Consider the following 6164-nt stretch of genomic DNA (forward strand, 5'->3'; position numbering starts at 1 on the left):
ACATCCTGGGGTACCCTTTACTTACAAAAGTGATCTTCACCATAAAAAGGGTGGAGACCACTGGTTTAGGGGCTGGAGAAGGAAGAAAAAGGAAAGGCTGCAAGAACTAAGGTGGTTTAGTCTGGGAACATGGGATTGGGTATGTCTTCGAATACCTGCAGGGATGATAGAGAGGACAGAGAGAGACTGTATTCTGTGTAGCCGTAGGGAACAGGATTGGAGCAATGGCCAGGAGCTGTAGCAAAGGAAGGTCAAGCTGGAGATGAAGAGGAACTTTCTGACTGTGAGAGCAAGCAAGCATTGGGCCAGGCACTGAGCTAGAGGAGCTGTGGAGCCTCCTGCCTTGGAAACTTTCCAGAGCAGGTTGGACAGATGTTTGGCTGGGATGGTTTAGTCGAGGATGCTCCCACTTGAGTAGGAGGCTGGACTAGATAAACTCATGAGGTCCCTTCCAGCTGTAGTAGTATAGGCATCTCTCTGTTTCATGAGACAATAGATATGCGCTGAATCAGGCATCAGTTCATTGAACATCTGAGTGTGGCTGTAGAGCCCAGTTGTTGAATGACAGCCCCTTCCACATGTATTGCATGTGATGTTTGTATCTAGAAGTCCTGAATGTGGTGCAGGTTCTTCCTCAAGTTTCTTCTTTCCTCTGCATTTTGGCCTCTTCTTTCCTCAAAAGCCTTCATTGCACACTTACTAGACTTTTTCCAAGCCTTTTGATCTTCTAGCCCTACTTTCTTATGATTGTTGGAATCAGTTAAACATAAAAATGATAGATTTTTTGCACTGTTAAAACAGCGGGGTTAGACAACTGCTTCCATCTTGCTTTCCATCACTGCTTTCCATTGTCCAAAAAATACCACCTAGGTGTGAGAAGGTGGTATGCAGCGGTGATTAATGGTCAGATATTTAGGAAAGAATAATGGCCTAGCTGCTGAGAAACCATGTAATAGATTTGAACCATGTCCTTCCTTGCTGTTTGAACATCTGTTGGAGAGGAGATTTCATAAGAAAGCTTCTGAGAAATGGTGAAAAATGGGGATTATTTTTCATGACAGATGTTTAGCCAACTACAGTTTCCTTTATTCGTAATGTTCATGATGTTTTTTCTATGTTTGTCCAGAAACAGTTCAGTACCTTTTTGTCCATGTCATCACAGCTTAAATGAGATCAAAGTACTTAAAAATAAAGTCTCATCTTTCCTTTTTTTCCCCCTTTTCTTTTTGAGAAATGAATGGAAGAGAAACAAATATCTATAGATCCCTGACATTTGAGAGAAATGAATGGAAGAGAAACAAATATCTATAGATCCCTGACATTTGAAACTGAACCTTGTCAAACCATGTGAAATAAGAGCTTTGGTTGACGGCATTTATTGAAGAAACCGGAAAATAGTTAAATGAAAAGGTAACTAGTTTTTATATCGGTTTAAAAGACATGCTATGTAAATGCTTTCGTAAACCATAATTACCACTTATTGTTAACTGTCAGTGCTTGATTATTTTGTGTGCGTCTCGAAAAGGGTTTTACTATTTATTTTTTCAGGGATTCTGGTACTTTCCTGTTCCCCCTTACATTTCCCTAACATTTCTTTTCAGTGCACTCTGAACTACCATCATTTAGAGCAGGGATGGGCAAAATATGCCTGGCAGGCCAGATCTGGCCCACCAGGTACTTTCATCTGGCCCACGGTGCCCACCAATGGATTGTGCCCCACCAAGCCCTTCTGCCCACGAGGGTGGGAGTGAGGCGTCTGTGCTTTACCTCTTCACACAGGGAGAGCTTGCCACACACTTCCATTGCTCTCACAACATAGTAGTATGTCTCAGCACATCCTTTGGGTATTACTGGTTTACAGGGTGTATATCTACCCTGCCTTCTTCCTTCCCCACAGCCGTGGGTTTCTGGCTGGCTACATTTTTGTGACTTAAATACAGGTGCACATCCATAATGGGCACATGTACATAGTCATATATGTGCCTAGCCAGTTCAAAGCCTAGTGCTCATACTCAGTCTGCCTGTGCACACTCACCTATCTACATGGCATGGGTCATAGTATCACTACTGGTGTACAAGTTCTACAAATGCCACTTACATTGTTAGAAAGCTGCCATGTCGACTAGCAGAATTCAACCCTGTGTCTTCTTAATTGATAATTTCTTGGCACCCACCTGAAGCTCCATTTCTGTCTACACTAAGGACTGTACAATTATAGAAGTTTGCAGTGATCTGAGTTTGCGTTCCACACCCCTCGAAGTTCCCTTAGAGGTAGGTCTCTTCTGGAAGGCACTTTGAAGGAGGTTGTGGGGGCAGGTGGCTGAGCTCCTCCTCCTGTTGTGCCTCTGCCTGGTAAGGAGGGGGATAAGGCAGGATCCCCACCCTCACCCCAGAATTGGCAGGGGTAGTGCAGTGTGGGATCATTTTGACATGGCAAATGATTCCAGTTATGCTACCTGCCAGCACTGCCAAAAGCAGATGAGCCAGGGCAAGGATGAGAAACACTTCACCACCACAGCAATGCTGCTTCATCTCAGGAGGCAGCACCCCCTTGCCCTTGTTCCTTCTCAGCCTGGCACCAGTGGGAGCATACCCAAAAAGAAGTCCCCCTCTCTCTCCTAAGCCCCCATCCCCAAGAAGCAGAGGCAGGCCACCCTGGACCAGTGGCGGAAAGGCACAGACAAAGGGGAGTGCATTCCCAACGCGAGCGAGATCACCTAGAGCATTGGGGAGATGCTTGCTCTGGATGGCCAGACCTTCTCCTTTGTTGAGCATCCAGGGTTCAGGTGGCTTATGGTGCTCGTGGCCCCATCCTACTGTTGAGCCCCAGCTCAAGTCTGGGATCGTGCCCGGTATGCAAAAGCCAATAAAGATACCAGGGGTGAAAGTATAAAGATTTATTGCTAGCAATACAAGGTGCAAGCGGAATAATTTCACGTAACAAGCACACAGAGTCTTAATTATGAGCATCTTTTATACAGGAGTATTGGACCTTCATAAGCATTCTTGTTTGCTAATTGGTTATAAGGGAGTGACGCAAGGAGTTCTTTACTGAGCATGTCTCTATACCTGTGTTTTAGCTATGTATCTCATTTCCATACATGTATGTTTCATTAGCATACTTTCTCCCCACCTAGGGGTGTGAATCTTAATATTTAAATCAGCTCTTTGTCCTAGTCCACTAATTCTGTTTTTGTTTTCAAGTCTCCTTTATCTAAGACTGTCTTCTCCTTATCATTGCAGAGCAGATGCCAGCAAGGAATCAGATGAATCAGGAGGAGGAGGAGGAAGAGGAAGAGAATACGGTAAAGGCAGCAGAGGGGGAAGAGCCTCCGGCTCCGGACAGTCCAGGACAGGATTTACAGTTGGTTCAATGAAAGCCATCTCACTTCCCCGAACCCCCTCCCCCAATCCACATTCCTCCAAAACCTTTCTATTTCTACTAAGAGACATAAACGCTTGCGCATACATCAATTCCTCCCATTTACCATTCTGCCGGCAGAACAAAATCAATTGTAAGATAGTATTATAATTAACACTTCCCTCCGGAGGCCAATGTTCTTGATCATCTAGCTGATAGCGTGGCCACGCAGTTTCACAGAAGAATTTAGCTTTCTTCTTAGTCATAGGATCTCCACCAAACTCTGCCCAATGTCCCAATGCACAAGAGAGGGGGGTACATTTCCTAACCTTACTGTTAATAGTACCCATCTCAGGGCTGCCTTCCCGGTCCTGACCGTCCGACTTACCTGGGATCCAGGGATCTGTTCTTAGTCCTCGTCCTCACAGGGGAAAAATCACTGGTCTTGGACTCGGGCCAGACAGAATACTTACAGAGATAATCCCAGGCAGGCGTGCTGACGGTAGGCCTTATGCCCTTTCTACCCTCTCACCCAGGTGCCTGTTACTGATACTTTCACTCTATGGCTTTGCACCGTTAGGCTACTGCCGCCTCAGCAATCCAGCTCCCCCTGAAACAAAAGTCTCACCGGGAAAAGAGATCCCTGGGCGCGCCTGACATTTGATAAGGAGGAGCTGTGTCTGGTCGTCAGCTAGTCCGGGCAAAGTTATCTAAGGCAGTCCCATCTGGGTCGCCAAAAACTGTTGAGCCCCAGCTCAAGTCTGGGATCGTGCCTGGTATGCAAAAGCCAATAAAGATACCAGGGGTGAGAGTATAAAGAAGATTTATTGCTAGCAATACAAGGTGCAAGCGGAATAATTTCACGTAACAAGCACACAGATTCTTAATTATGAGCATCTTTTATACAGGAGTATTGGACCTTCATAAGCATTCTTGTTTGCTAATTGGTTATAAGGGAGTGACGCAAGGAGTTCTTTACTGAGCATGTCTCTATACCTGTGTTTTAGCTATGTATCTCATTTCCATACATGTATGTTTCATTAGCATACTTTCTCCCCACCTAGGGGTGTGAATCTTAATATTTAAATCAGCTCTTTGTCCTAGTCCACTAATTCTGTTTTTGTTTTCAAGCCTCCTTTATCTAAGACTGTCTTCTCCTTATCATTGCAGTTGGGCATTAGTTACAGAACAGAGACTTTTGCTTGGGCTATGTGTAGTGGTTTCTAGGTCAAACCTGACACCAGTGGGAGTCCCCTTTATAAACTGTATGAAGATCAATGAGCTCAGGAATGCTGGGAAATGTAGTCCAAAAAAAGACAGAAGAGCTCACCACCAACATCGACAGCAATTGCCAATCAACCAGGTGGCAACAAACACCCACCTACCCACTACTCTAAACCCTAAATATTTTATGATATCGTAGCAGTCATCATAGCAGCTATAGTAAATACAAGAAAAAACACATATATTTGTAACAATGTTGGGATGGGAAGGGAAAGGAACAGGAGGGGAGGATTCAAGTGGCTTGTCTTTGGGATCACATACTGACAGAGAGAGACCAGACTGACCAAGCATAGGCAGGTGCAAGCGACAAAGATGTTGGGGTGACCATGACTGTGCCCAGGGGAGATTCCCAGTGAATTAGGACTGCCCAGCTAGAGTCCGGAGGGGGGACTGAGCAGTTCTCAAAATGAAGTCATTAGTATCTAGGGCCCCAAATCCTAGAGGGCTAACAGAGCTCTGGATTTTCATATGCCTGGATAGCAATACGTGCTCATGGTTGAACAGCAAATCTCATCACCTTTAGTGTTCTGTCTGTTTGCCAGTAGTATCCGTGATCCTGAAGGACGTTGTGGAGGGCTGTAGTTTTTAGCAGGCAGAGAAAATGAGATGGGGAGACCCAAGGTGGGAAGAGGGTTGTAGTGGACAAATAAGAACTGAACAGTCCTGGAGGGGAATAGGAATAATTAAATGAGAGGGGAGAAACCTCAGTAATCAGCAACAATAAAGGGGAGTCAGAGCTGAAAGGGGGTGGAGGAGCAGGAGTGGTCTGGGGGGAAAGGTTGGACAACATTGTATAGAATAAATTAAAGGGGTAGGGCTAAAAAGAGAGATGTGGGAATTGAATATCCAGTTGAAAAGAGGCTGTACACTCATTGGGTGTCTACATAGGAAACTTGTTCCAGTCTTATTTAAATCAGATATTAGAACTGAATTAGCTAAACAAGTTCCAAACCTGCACTTTTGTCTGGACACTCCTCTACGTCTAAAGACCATTTTGATTTAGCTTTAACTAAATGCGCTACTCCGCAGCAGTGATTGATGAGCGACTGCGCAGACAGTGTCTCGTAGAGGTACATGTGCCCCGTCCCTGCAGCCCCTCCGACCCAGCACCCACGAGCTCGCCTCCCTCCGGCTCAAGCACGCGTCCAGGCTGCTGACGGGGGGCGGACAGCGAGACGGAAGGGGAACGCTTTGAGGGAAGTGGCGGAAACCAGAGCACAGCCGCGCCGAGGCCCGACACACTCCGCGCAAGCGCAGCCATCTGGCGCAGCAAGAGAGGAGCCGGGGGCGGGGCTAACATCCTGAACGCTGCTAGGCATTGGCTCATTCCGCAGACTGGCAGCGCGGGCGGCCAATCGTGTGCCGCAGCGGTGTAGGGGGTTCTGCCGCTTGTCTCCGCAGGTCGGGGCGGGGAGTGCCGCTTCGCCGGGGCGGGAACGGGGGCCGCAGCCGGGGGAGGCGCAGACCCAGCACCCGGCACCCGCCTTGCCCCGCACCAGCAGCCCCTGCCGCTTCCCCC

Source organism: Alligator sinensis, unplaced genomic scaffold, assembly GCF_000455745.1.
Source record: "Alligator sinensis unplaced genomic scaffold, ASM45574v1 scaffold1045_1, whole genome shotgun sequence".
Lineage (NCBI taxonomy): Eukaryota > Metazoa > Chordata > Crocodylia > Alligatoridae > Alligator > Alligator sinensis.